Here is a 15202-nt window from a genome sequence, read left to right as displayed (position 1 = left end):
CAAGGTCCCCCCACTCTAAAATACAAATTCAAATAATAAGATAAGGATCAAACAACAACAAACATCAACAAAGTAACGTACATGTGAATGGTTTAAAAATATGTTTACTATAGGCTACTTCAAAAGTTTCTCACTTGAAATGAACAAATAATTTATCTAATTAGCTTCAGTAGGGTATTACATAGGCTAGGCTTATTTTAACCGATATAAAAGAAGGTTAAGTAAACTTTTTTTCAACACCAAGATGGTGGAGCACATTACACCAGTGCTTCAATCACAGCACTTGCTGCCTGTGTGTCAGAGGATCGACTTCAAAATCTTACAACTGGTCTATAAAGCGTTGAATGGTCTTGGCCCTAAATACATGTCAGATCCACTTGTACACTATAACTCAGGTCCTATAGGAGGAGGTTTACTCAGTGTTTCCAGAGTCAGAAGCAGCTTTTAGTTACTACGCTCCTCACCTGTGGAACAAACTCCCTGAACACCTGAGGACTGCTGGCACACTCAGCTCCTTTAAATCAGGCCTTCAAACTATATTATTCACTCAGGCTTTCCATTACAAATATTCTTTCTGCCTTACTGCAACAAAGTTGTTACGTTATCGAGTACTTTTACTTTTCTTTTCTGTCTTTTAATGATGTACAATCTTTCTTAATTGCTGTTGCATTCTTTATTTAAGCTTTGTTTTAATGCGTTTCTGTTTTTATGTCTGTTAATTGCCTTGTGTCTGAACAGGCGCTATACAAATAAACTTGCCTTGCCTTCAAAGAATGGCAATCTATCGCCAGTTTAAATTCATTTTAGCCATTTGTGGCTTTCTGTTTTTGAAAGAAGCATTAATGTCATGAAGAGTTCAAATTGTAGGCCTCCCTGAAAAAGTGCTAAAAATGTGTTTTGTATTGACAATAAGGGACAGACGCATAACATTAAAAACAAACACATTTGAGCAAAGAGGAAACATTGAAATGATGAATACTAGCAGATATATCCTACATTTATACTAAAGTTTCTTTTCCCAAAATTGGATCAAGTAAGGGGATCACAAGATGCTTTTTAAGGATAAACACTTTATAAATGTTATGTGTCCACTAAGTGCTTGTACTGCTTCTCACCTTTCTTATAATAAATTACCGTAAATTCCGGACTATAAGCCGCTACTTTTTTCTCACACTTCGAGCACTGCGGCTTTATCATCTTTTTCATCAGTCGTGTTACAGACACCGTCGGCTAGGCTTCGTATTGTAACGGTTCATGTTGTAAAGTCGGTAGTTGATAATGTGTTCATAATTCCGATTATGTGGAGAGTCAGTGAATGCACCAGCGAGAACGTGTTGAGTGGCTGTATGAGAGAACGCTGGGGGAGAGAGTTGGATTGTTAGGGCAAGTTATGTGTTGTTCTCTGCTGTAAACGGCGTGGTCACGGCCGACAGTGATCGGGTTATTAAAAGTTATTATTTGAACGCTCTCGTCGTCCTTTAACGTCCGTACGGACGCTACAGTATTTGCGGATGTTACCGGTAGCCTACGTCTGTGTAAATATCTCTTGTTATAGCGTGGACACCTGCGGCTTATAATCAAGTGCGGCTTATATATGTACAAATACATTTATTTGCTTATTTTTAGTCGGTGCGGCTTATATCCAGGTGCGCTCAATAGTACGGAATTTACGGTACTAAAGTGCTACTTTTGCATGCCTTAACCACCTTCAGGCACAGTGAGGGTCCCCAGTCTCTGGTAGACCCTTATTTTGAGGGTCACAAGCAAAAAAGTTAGGGGACCCCTGCAAGAAAGCATCGGCAAGAGAGTAGTCTATAAAAAGTTTCCTCCCATACTACAGGTAAAGAGAACAGAACGTTTTGCTAGCTTGGCCCATTTGACGTGTTGTGTTTGCTAAGTGCTAACACAATAATCATAATATTTTATGTGGGATAATATCAAGTGTCGCATAAATGATACGGTAATTTTGGATTATGTGCAAGTTCAGATTTGTGACAAATGTAATATACTGCATATATACAGTAGGCCTGCACATTGAAATTCAGTGTTCTCCAGTATATGATGGATATTAACAAATTGATATAAGATACTAGACCAAATATTCCAGCATATTCAGGGGTATGGAGGTGGAAATCAGCCTTCTCTCTCCTGAATCCTCAAAGATAACATTTGGATTTGTTGTAATAAGTCATTCTTGTTTGGTTGAAGAAAAAAAAACGCTGGATTAAGTGCAGTGTGATAGCTCAGTGTCACTTGGTCGTGAGTCACAAAATGATGACAGTGAGTGCTGAGAAGTCAGAGGATGACTCTTTCATTGCACACAGATGAGGTACTTACCACTGCTCCCCATGTTTATTAATGAACATTTCACCTTGTATAACATTTCAAATGCCAACATGTAATGAAATTGACTACATGATTCTAATTTCCATCATTTTTATTATTAATAAACCTGTGCGTTTATGCTAATAAGTGAAATTATCTGGAAAGTTTCTTCAAATAAAGTTTAAGAAAAGAGAAAAATATGCTAGTTCACTGACAGTGTTTCTCATGAACTGTTAGATTATCAGTTGAATTACAGGCCCAGTAAGTGTCAATAATCTTCTCTCAACTCACAATTTACCATTGTGAACAGTCATCATGAATACTTCACAATACTGAGAAAATGTCATGTAGATCTTACAGTGTAGGTCCACCAATGTAACCCTCTTTCTGCTTTCATACAAAACACATACATGTCTTTACGTTATTACAACACAGTTGTCCCTTAATATATAACCGGGGGTTGGTTCTCCACTGGTCTAGTCTCAGTACACACTGCCAACAACTCCTTCAGATTTTTTTCAACCAATGACATTTATTAAATTAAAAAAAATTGTGCCGCTTTGACCTCAAACAGTAAAGACCTTCGGCAGAACAAAGAGATGGAACCAAGATACACCCTGTAAGGTTTACAAATGCTGCTGTACATCAATATGATGTATAAAAAGCATACGATAAATGTGTCTGGAAGTCGTCTGGCTCATAAGAGATGAGTTATGTTTATGAAGGCTTCAAACAAAATGACAACCACATCTGTTCTTTTGAAAGTCCCCATTAATGTACGCTGTACAAAACATTGTGTTCAGATTAGTGTCATGACCTCTTTTTTTCAGAAACAAAAGACAGACATTTCAGTAAAATGTAGATAAATTGAGGAAAATAAGACCACAAAAAGGATATAAGCCAGGTTTTCTTTAATTACATAAAGAGCCTCTGGTTTAAATTCCTCTTTTATCCTCAGATATTATCCATTTAAAAATGGAGTAAACCAGACTTGTTTCTTTCTTCTGACTCACCAGTCAGTGCTATGCACTGGCCTGTTTTCACACCATTTTATGTAAACAATGTAATATACTCTTTAGGACCATTGATTCTACAGTGATAACATAGCAGTCCACTGTTTACATAGATCAAGGGTTTGCCAAGATTACCAGGAGGTGCAGCATTCTGAGATAGGTTGTGGATGGGATCTGGAATGTGGCCGGTGAGCTGGACTTGAGCTCATCAACAATAGTGTGTCTATGCAGCAGGCTGGAGGAGCGACGGTCTCCTGGATTGGCTGTTAGACAGAAAGGTGGACACATTCAGAGGCCGAGAAAAACATGCAGCTCAGTTCAAAACAGTCCTCTCTGGCCAGATGAGAAATAGAGGTCAAATCATAGCGTTCTGACGCTCTCTTACATCCAAATACATTTTAGCAACAGACTACAACTTTCTGAAAAGACTGGGTCCCACAGGGTCACTGTTTACAAGACTACAGCTAGATTTCTATTGAGACTATTTCCCATCACACGTTTGGTTGAAATTTACGAGGAGAAAAAGCTGTTACAGCGGTTTAATTCCTCAGTGTTAGCTGGCTTATTAACCCCAGACCTACCCCTGTTAAAATAAGGCCAAAATTCACATCTAATTTTTTATCCTGAAATTTCTATTAAAAAGTACATCTAACGTGTTGCTACTTTCATACAACAGGAATGTAACTAAAACAGATTTACATAATCTTTTGTCTCTGCTCTGCTTTAGTTTTTGAGTTTTCTTTTTTCTTCAGATTGAAACCCAGAAGTGTAATGTTTGAAAAAGATCTCCTTCTTTGATTGAGCCATGGTTTTTTTTTAGATAGGAATGTCAGTAAATGTGAGATTTGGTATTCAATTCAATATTTGCACTTTGAGGGAAACCTGACAGAAAAGGAAATCTTTCTGTTCAGAGAGGTATTTGCTTTGCTGTTGCACAACATGTTAATCATAAAAGTTTGAAAATGTTTGCGATAATTGAAACTGCTCGCACTTTCAGGTTAAAAAAAGTCGAGCTCATGTAGATATGAGCCATAATATTGTGACTTCTCAATACAGCCAAATGTGACATTAAACCGAAAACAAAGGCTTGTTTCTTTAACAATCTTTGAGCAGTTTGAGCAGTGAGTTTAAGGAAGAAGGAAAATAAAAGTAAGTTTGTCCCACTTACACCAGCCGTTACCAGGTGAAAACGTATTTTGTACTCGTTGACTGACGTTGCCTCAAACATTTTCCTGCTCTTTTTTCACAAACAAGCATTTCTTTGTTACCAGCATACACCTTGTGGTTTTGCAGCTGCCTGGAAAAGTTGATGCAAGTGTCTAATTTAAGGATTATTCCAAGAGGCTTCTCCGCATCCTTTTCTCCTTAACATCCTGAATAACACATGGACCCTCTGAGGCTGTGGGTTTGACCTTTACATGTGTTTGGCAGCCGCCTCCTAGTGTGCAGCCCTCGCCTTTATGTCGTGTCACAGGTGAATAAGCAGACTTTACCACGCGATCATACTGTGCACAGGGCGATCAACAACACACTGCAGATACCAGTAATATCCTGGAGAACTGATCAAAGCTGAGTTGGTGGTTCACTGACTTTATCAGCTATTTATTTTCTTACACTTAAAGTGGCTCAAAATAACGCCATAAAGCCAGAGATGTCTCAAATGCAGATCATTTTAATGTTAGACTGGAAGTGTTTAATTGTCTACAACATTAGAGCTGGCAAAACTTTAAATAAAACATCAAGTATTAAAAAAAACTCTGTGCCATGAGGATGCATGCTGTTCATTTTCATTTTTGACAGCTTGGATCTTGCTTTAGCTGTTTTCACACACGAAACCTCTTAAATCCTCCTGATCTGGTTATTCACACATGCATCTTACTGAGGGGGACTAACCCAGTCCTGAGACAAGACACGACTTCATTTAAAAAAAAAAAAAAAAAGAACGATGCAGAAGAAACAACAGAGTATGCTGTCCGATTCTGTTAAGACAATACTTGCCTCTATATCAACGTGTTGTCCAACATAATCATAATATCAACAAAAGGGCAAAGAAGAGCAATCTTAATGAACAAAAGTGCTGCATTTCTAACACCGTTTCCCAAAAGCAAACAAGTATCCAGTTAGGATAAGATGAACTATAGCCGTTGTTTTTGTAGTAACTCACTCCATTTCAGAGTCCAGTCTATTTACATTTTCCGTATTGTTAAAATGATATATTTGTAAGCCACAACTTAAAAGTTACAATTATATAAACAAGATAACATTTATGTGAACAAAAGACTTACTTCTGACAGTCAGGGTATATAACAGGCTTAACAAAGGTCACATTTTAGTCCGACATTTAATTATTATCAGGGAAGATGAAATCACATTAAAAGTCCTTTGGTCTTTAGTTTAGTATTACTAATGTCATACAAGCCTATTGGCCGGTCCTACATTATGTATCCTTCTCTATGACTGAAAACAACCAGCAGTTACAAAATACTGAAGCAGGACTATGGACATAGTCCAGCAGATATCCTGTCACTGAGAGACGTTTCTGACTGTCTACATTCTCCATATTTTCAAAATAACAATGAATCCTTTAAACACACGTTTTACTGGAAAATGCAAAGTCTAAAATGCCATTTGATCGTTGGAGCTCTGCACATCTGGAACAGAGACTTTTTACAGTTTAATTAAAGAGAGTTGAGGCACAGCAGGAAGTGAGCCATATTTGGTATGGTGCGTGCCGATAGAGAGCATGCCCTGCAGAGTAAATGGGGGAGCAGTTATCTGACTTAGATGGCAAAATCAATAAACTGCACGTCACATTATTTTCCATAGAGTGACCACAGCAAAAGTTCATCCCAGCACTATATGCACTCTTTGTTAGTGTCTGATTTTTACAGAGATACAACAATTACACTACTGTAGCAACATAGTCCAGCTTTACCAAGCTCTCTGTCTGTCCTATCAATTCTGGACTGGTCCAAAAAAAAAAAAAAAAGTAGGTGTAGATGCTCTAATTAAATGGCATTTGATAGTACGAAGTGTGCACATTGGACTAACACCTTCTACCTGGCTCTGAAAAGCTTCCAGAGCTGACTGAAGTCTGTTAAAGAACCTGACATGGTTTTTCACAGTTCAGTTTTACTGGCCTGACAACAGGCCTACACACAAAATGCAAACACTACAGAAAAAAAGGCTCATAGCATTTTAACAAGAGAAGGTTTGCTTTTTGAAACAGGCAACAAATCAAAAAATGTGTCACTATGTTGCTTTAAAGAGGACACATTATCCCCCTTTATCACCTTTTCAAACAGTCCTCCTGTGGTCTAAATGAAACATCTGTGCTGTGCTTTGGTTGAAATCTAACATGAATCAAGCAGCAGAGGAGGTTTGTGACCCTGTAGCTGGAGGTGGAGTCCGTGGGTGCAGATACCAGCGGAGGAAAGGGGAAAGCTTCAGGCTCCTGGCTGCATGGAGGGGGTCCACGGAAGTTAGCAAAGACAGTGCATCTTAAATTACATCATCAAACCAAATTCGGTTTTAAAGATAGCTGAACATCGTTACTTATTAAAGCGGACATGCTATGAAAAATCTACTTTTACAGTGTTTTTGATTTGTATGGGTAACCTGAGTGTCTATTGACCCACAACATTTGAAATAAATCCATCCAGTCCTTTGTTGTTTGTGGTCTGCACAAGTCTTACCACATAGAGAAAAATGCTCCGTTTCAAATTTTCTCAATTTATGACATCACAAATTGGATTCTATTAAGATTCCCTCTCCTCCCGTTACAGCCTGCCTTGCCTATCGAGAGAGCAGGCAGTTAGCTTAGCTTAGAGTAGAAACTGGAAGCAGGGGGAAGCTCGCCTGATTCTGGGTGAGGGTATTTAAAAAATAAGAACATTTTTATTGATCCACAGAGAGATAACTCTTCAGCAACACAAAGACATCAAATAAACAGTTAATGTAAAGAAAGAAGAAAAGTTAAATATATCAAAATAACAGGTTTAGCCTATATAACTGGTTACAAGTAAGTAAAAATAACTTTACAGGACAATTTCAGACATGTGAAGCATTTATCAGCAAGTGACATGATTTATAGCAGGGACTTGTGCATTCTAATTTAAAAATACAACTAGAAAAAACTAGAAAGAAACTGAGAAATGAATTGAATATAATCAATTATATTATGAGACATGATAAGCCAGCGTAACATTTAACATGTGAATACAGACTGTGGCTCACTGCTGTCATAGTCTGACGGCAGTAATAAATAATAGAGGTACAAATAGTTCATAATAAATTCAGAACCTCTACAGTCGTTTGATTTATGGTTTCTCCTCATAAGAGTAATCTTCAGCGGAAGTAGCTTAATGTCTATTTTAACATGCAGCTCCACGCCACAGTGTTTGTCAAAATTCAATGACCCACTTCTGCACACACAGTGAAGAAATTATCGTGCGGTGTGCATGTGTCATTTGGGAATGGAAAAAGAGCGTGTGAATCAAAACATGTAATGGAAGCAGAACCAGCAGGAAGGTTACATGCCATGCAAGTTAAAAATAAGATTGCAGATAATTTGGAGCAATGATACTCAGTTTTAATGGTGATGGGAAAACGGCGCGCCAGTTTTAATAAGCAGCTCTGACCGTGCTGGAGCTCAAATGAAGAGTAATCAGAGAATAAATGCATGCATGAAAACTGACCTTGGACATGCTCCACCTTTGATGCTCACATTTCAGAGTTTGATTTGAATTTCAAATATGCGACAAAAAAGTCGAGCTGAGCCTTCGAAAGAGAAAAAAGTGATTAGTGATAAAGCTTGTTTTCTCTGATTTCTATCACAGTCATTTGAATTACATGAGAGACTGATTAGCATTAGCAGAGTGAGTGTCTTTTAGCACTGTGTGATTTATGATCACACCTCTCTCTGCTGCAGATTCTATTACAGATGCCCAGCCAGTTTGTGAGAGATAGTCCATTAATTTAGATCCAGTAGTTAATTGTACAATACAGGAAACACAACACTAAACACATGTTAAGTAGAAAGCACTTATTTTAAAGAGCATGCCCCCTTATCAGTGCAGGGAAAAAAACGACTTAAGTGAACCAAGTTTCCCCAGAAAAAAGTACAGAGAGAGCAACAGTGGATGAGAGTGACTTCTCTATCTTTCTCTATCTTTAACCAACACTTTGAAGGCTAATCGTGGTGATCGAGAGGATCTTCCACTTTTGATTAGATGGTTGTTAGCCTTCTTTGATACTTTACATTTCAAAGTCGAGAGAGATGGAGAGACAGATTTGAGTTTTTAACATATATTGAAAAATGTTGGGTCCTAATAAATTGGCTGCTGCTTGTCCCACCTAGATACAATAAGTCCAACACCCATGACTATATTACACCTTTTGGGCAATGCGTCTTTGCTTTGATTGCTTATGTCCCCTGCATATTATATTGACTTATTATATTGTCTGCATTGGTGTCATTTTGAACCACTTGGTTCTTACAAATGTTGAATCCTATAAAGGACATACTTTATGGCTCTATCTTAGATGTTAAAAGGGCGAATGTAAAGAAACTCCGTTCAGTTTTTCGCCGCTTTATGAGTGTAAGAAAGGTAGCTTTGTTAGCATACACTTTTCTTCAAAGACATTAGAGAAATATAGCCTACTACTCGAACAATTGAGTCTTCCAGATGCAAAATGTTGTAAGAATAGGTCGTCTATCTCTACTGGCACTGAACCATTAGTGGTTTTAGGGGAGCTATGTTAACTTTTTTCCATCTTTTGAGTGAATGCCAGTTAGCCTCATGTGCTAGCCTTTAGGTAATCTATTCTGTGAACAGTTTGGTAACTTTATTTCCGGCCCGCAACCTTCCACACTCTGTCATCCCCGCTTTTGCTTTCTCTCTACATCTGTCAGATCATTAAAGGGCAAAACATGAATTCTTCTCCAATTTTCACAATCATTTCTGTGATGCATTGGTGTTTAGCCACTGGAGATATGTTTGTTCTCAGTCTGTTTGACCATCTTTCCAGGATCTATCAGATATTGAACTGTTATGGTTGTTCATGCGCAACTAAAATGTTCGGCCATTTTGTGTGTGATTGTCAACATTTGTAACACAGATATCTTAAATACTAAAATGATAAAATTAAAAATATGCACCTTGCTCTTGTAGTGACCCTTGCACATTTTTTCCAAGATAACCTTGAAACCTGATCGAGAAGTTGCATCATTGACATACCTAAATAAATGAGAACGGGGCATCATGGCTCAAATACCTTGGGCGTGATTATTTTCTGGGCAATCCTTCCCGCCCTCCCATTATCACTACTGTCAGTGAGGCTTATCTCTGCCCGCCTGCCTCAGCAGCCCCAGCTCAGACACATCCTCTGAGCAACCACGACGCATTGTTCTAATGAGGTTACAGCCTGAAGCAAAGTGATTTGTTTTGTAGACGTTATTACGGTGGCCTTTTGGATGACCCTTTTAATTTCATCAGTGAAGCACTATTAAACAGCAAAGGTCTTATGGGAAAACGGACCCTGCTGGGGGACCTTTTGCCATCCTCAAAGTGCCAGTTGTGTAACCCTGCATACCAGAGATGCTTGTGTTTTTGTAAGTAATGTATCACACCATTAAATCATAATTAGACCTTAAGATGTCTTTGTTAAATACTCTTTGATCATTTGCTTTGTATAAAGTGCTTATTATTATTAGACATTATTCATGTTTCTGCTCTTTCAATAGAAATATAGGACTTCCCCAGAGTTTGCTCTATAAGTTTGGTTAAATGTTTTACGTCGTGCATTTTTAAGATTATGTTTTAAACACGTAGCAACCTCAGGTGTTAAAAAATGAAGGTCAATGCAGAAGTGCATGAAACTGCAGTTCCTCAGGTGTGTGCCTTAATGCGAGCTCAGAAACATCAAGTCCCAGCGGAAATAAGCATGCGTACGGTCTGGTACAACAAAAACTTGTTCTTATTTGTAACTCAACCGGTTTGATTTTATAATGGATACAAGTTGTGCAAAATCAGTTGCATGACCGATCTGACTGCAGCGTTTTGTCGTGCCTGGCCTCCAACGAAAGTCTTATAGAGTCAATATTTCTAACCACCATGGATGGGCTTCCATAGCAGCCCTTCAAGCTGACTTTGTCAGACAAGTTTATTTACAGTTGATGGTTTTAAAGCACGGTAAAGAGATATTTTTGCAGTTATACGAAATGTTTTTTGTTTCCCTCAACGAGTTCCTTTGATATTGTCGTTGCAAGAATGGGACAGCTCTACGAAAGTCAATTAACTCCAACACCATAATGTTAAGAGATCCTGACTTTTAATTCAGGCTCAATCCCCCCCCCCCCAGAAGCTGTTTCTACACTTTCAATAATCTAAATACTTCTTATTTCTATCAGATGAGCCCAGTGAATAAAGATTTATTCAATAACTTTTATGATATGGCTTGACAGAAAATATTTTGCCCTTGGACTTAACAGGGGAGATTTTTTTAATTTATGGATGACTGCATAAATCTGGACACTGGTGGTGGTAGCTGATGATTTGCTTCGCTAAGTGGATGATGAATTAATAGTTGGTGGGTTTATGAAGCTGTAATATTCTTAATAATTTCATTTCTCCATGTGTGATGTATGTTGGAATAGTCATTAAAAATCATTAAAGTCACAGTCATTTTACGCATGGCAGGTGTTAGAGTGTCCCACCTGCAAGATTGAATGAAAGAGGAGTCAAGGCAACAATCAGAGAAATCTGTTCCATTCGAGCTCTTATTTTAAACAAATGTTTGTATAGCACAGCTGCTTTTTCCATGACTTCATCATAGCTGACACATGTATTTAGTACACCTGTAGATGCTCAGTTAAGATGCATTGTGGGAGCCGAGTCGTCCTTCATGACGTACACTGAGATTTATTTACGGGTCTCAGGCAGCAGGATGAAAAAAAGGAGAGGAAACATGGAGGCACACAGCAAATGAACAGGCTATGATGGACACGCTCAAAGACTTCCTCCAACGCTTATGTAGACCTAGAGTCTGTTGTCCAATCAGAATCAAGTATTTTCGTTCAGTGAAATAAAAAAACCTTTCAGACGCATGCTCGCTGACTTGCAGGCCGCTGCCGATGACGCCATCACAGACACACAACTGAAACGTGCAGCTTAACATCAAGCAAGGATAAAAAATAACGGCATGAATTGAAGTCATAACTAATATTATCCTGAGTTTATTTTCACAAAACAGTTACGTATTTGTGTTTCTGTATTCACGCTGGTCACAGTTGAGTTAAACACCACTTTCTACTACCTAAAAGCTTTAAACCACAATGCATGATGGGATATAATGCTTGAATAGTGACCATCAGTTGTACACTAATTTTTGCAAAGCATTGTGGGATAAAATGATTGAACTATGTATGATAATACAGCAGTGTAGATTATGGACATAGCCTTTTACTAATAATTAATTTCACTGTCATCATTGTGGCGACTTGAAAAAGGACAATAAACACGTAGCAGAAGTCTTTATTCTTTTCATCACAATAAATGAGACAAATTATTTCATGTAATCATGTAATGTGTTCATTTTAGTCATAATTTGATCACACATGACATATTTTTCATATAACACAACACAGGCAGATTCTCATATGGATTATGAGATGCACATGACATACAGTAAAGAGTTCATGTTGAGTGTGTCAGGCAGCTGCTAAGGACCCGATCTGAACAGGAAATGTCGATAGCCGATTGTTTAAAAGCGTAAACAACTTCTGTTTAATGTCTCCGACTTCTGCATCTTTTAACTGTGAGACCTTACATTCAGTTTTAAAGCATGCGTACTCTGTGGGGAGGACTAACGAGAGAGGACTGTCCATGATTAATAATGACCAAATAAATCTGAGAATGAGTATCGGAGATGGATGAAGTATTATTTTGGTATCGTGCAGTTTCTTCAAGCACAGGTTGTTCTGCTCCTCCACAAACACTCTCAACTTATCTTCTTGGTCGAAACATTCCTGATTGGGACACAAACTATGGGAGCTTGTATGCCTCCTCATTTTCAGTACACGCTTGAATCTGGTTGCCAGGACAAATCAAGTCTGCCACAGTGTGACCAGAGCTAACTGAACAACAGTTGTTTTTTTGTTCCCCATCAATATAAATACAGAAGTAGATTGTGCTTGCAAAAAAACTAAGGACATCAATATCATGAAGTTGATTTAGACGTTTAAAACATGCAAAAATGTGTTAATAGAATTTGGACATTATTTTATCTTCAATGTTTTATTTATTTAAAGTTTATTTGATGCCGACATGGCAATCACATTGGACAAAGCAGATGCATTGAGTGTTATAGCACGTGCTAATTCTCAGCACTTTTGAAAGGATAAAACAATTAAAATAGAAAGAAAGAGAAAACAAAACAAAAACACAAACAATAAAACAAATGCAAGCAGTTTGCCATGTCAGTTACGTAAGCTACAGAGCAAACAGCAACATGATCAAGCAATCATCCAGTTAAGAGCTATTCATGTGAGCACTATTGTTTAGATTTTAGCCATTCTTTGAAAGCAATTACTGTTGTTTTCTAATTTCAGATTAGTGGGTAGAGAGCTCTGAAGTCTGGCCCCTTTTACACAGAGCGGACTGACAGAAAGACGTTTTGCATCTTGATGCCAGACAATCACCACTAGTGGAGGCTCATGTGATCGCTCTGTGCACCATGTGTCTAAAGACAAGATTTTTGTTTGAATCGTTCAATTATATAAAAAAATTGAATCTTTTCATTTTGGCTCAAGATTCTGAACTCTGCATTTCAGGGTGTTGGCTCAAATTCCTACTGTGTGAAACCAGAAGTCACCTTTGACCTACATTTCTTAGCACCGATGTGAGTCTTTTTCTATCCCTTAACATATTGATCCACCACTTCCTTACTCTCCTATCACTTTTTTGCACTCTGTAAATTAACAGTTAACCAGAGCCACAATTATACCTTGATTAGGCTATTTATTTTGTCCTTGTCCCAGCAAACATGCACTAAGGGGATTTGATTTATTGATGGAAAAATGTCCATCTCCTCTACTTTTAGTGGTGATATGTCTCTTTTAGTTAGTTACAATTGGACTTTCTTTCAGTTGACCTTGTCAGTGCACCTATGCAGTTTGACTGCTGGGTCAAAGCCCAGCGTGGGGACTGTTTAGTATTCACAGAACAGGTGATCCAGTTTGGTTACATACGAGAGTTAATCGATCTCTAACTGCTTTATCTAGTTGTCTTTGAGAAATTAAATTTTGTACTATTTCAGTCGGACTAACACGTTTACACATATTTTTAAAAGTCCAGTTTTAGTTGGACTTACGCGATAAATAAACTTGTTGTAGCTGCATGTAAATGCACTGTTGCTATCTTGGCTTGCGATGTCCATTTATGTAAACATTTTATTCTCCACAAGCCATCACAATAACCTCCCAGTGCTGCTCCCTCATTTATCTGACGTCACAAGATGATACAGACGAGTGTAAATATGCATACACCTGCAATAATATTTTGCCAGTTACGAAGCACACATGGCACTAACTATTGGCCATTTTTATGGTAACAAAAAAATGGCAATTAATTTATTGTCGTAAATTATACAATGGGCAGGAGTCTGTAGTTATTTTTAATTACTTTAAATTGTGAATTAATTTGTCATAAATGAAAGTAAGAGGATATACTGTACACGACCCAGTTTGAACACTCCCCTGACTGTTGGGAACAATTAAGTTTTTTTGAGCCATCAATGTCTGCAGGGTTTTAGTGAGATAGATGCTGCTCTCTTTTTTACATTCTGTAAAACATAAACTGTATGGAAAGGAGAGAATCAGTAAAGCACCATATTGATATTTTCCGCCGTATCACCACTTTCAATCTGTTGACACTCTTCTATTCAATCTTTAAACACCACCATATCCCATATGTGTATTGTTTATGTTTTACTTCAAGTGCCACCTTCGATTTCGTAGCTCTCTCTGTCGACAGTGTTTATCTAATAAGAGACTTGCATTCATTTGCGCACACTGAAAGAAACACAAGTTTGCATTAAGAAAAGTTTTCTACTCTAAATGATTAATATTTGTTTTTTTTAAGTTATTAGCGATGTGTGGTTGATTATTTTTGTTCAAAACAATCAGCATCTGTTTGGAACGATACCGAGGAAGTTGAGATTTTTGTGTTGTTGATTTATACAAAGCTATCTCGAGAGGCGTCCTTCAGTGGTGCGAGTCCTCTCTGTGTCACATCGGATCAAAGTTTTGTGAATGAGGCCTTACATTCTCAAAGAGCCAACAGCTGCTCTAAATAGAGATTTTAAAATAGACAATAGTGTCTATAAATACCCGCAAGATCTGCTCCATTTTGCCTCTTGTGGAACTCCTCATGCAGTGACTCTCCATTCCTGAACGTGGTCCGTTATTTATTTTTAGAAGCTTTGAGGATGATCTTTCACATGGGATCAGATTTTCATGCTCACAGTGATAAGACTCAGCTCGAGCCTCACTTATGAAAGCCAACAAAAAGTTTCGAATGAGTTGTCAAAACAAAAACTGTAAGACTAGATGTTAGAATGTGCTTTTATCAGAGTTTACTTTACTATAATGATTTAGGATATATTTCCACGAATCTAACCAAACCTACTGTACCAGGTAGGTGTCCAGACTTACTTTGAAGTCCAAGTCATGCAGAAACAATACTTCAAATCCGTCAGGCTGAAGAATCATTGGTTTTATAAAACGTTTTTGATGTGTGAATTTAAATAGTGGACTTATGCAGGAGTGGCGGTATTATTACAGCAGTATTTGTGGGCACACACAC

The 15202-nt window shown here is 37.8% G+C and overlaps 1 protein-coding gene across 2 annotated transcripts in view; it reads left to right on the top strand.

Annotated features, from left to right (window-relative positions):
* LOC306828231 (basic immunoglobulin-like variable motif-containing protein) overlaps nt 1-15202 on the top strand; it is a 367160-nt gene that overhangs the window by 46906 nt on the left and 305052 nt on the right. The gene's annotated exons all lie outside the window — the stretch shown is intronic.

The sequence above is a fragment of the Symphodus melops genome, assembly GCF_947650265.1.
Source record: "Symphodus melops genome assembly, chromosome: 8".
Lineage (NCBI taxonomy): Eukaryota > Metazoa > Chordata > Actinopteri > Labriformes > Labridae > Symphodus > Symphodus melops.
This window is presented reverse-complemented; position numbering and strand designations above follow the sequence as displayed.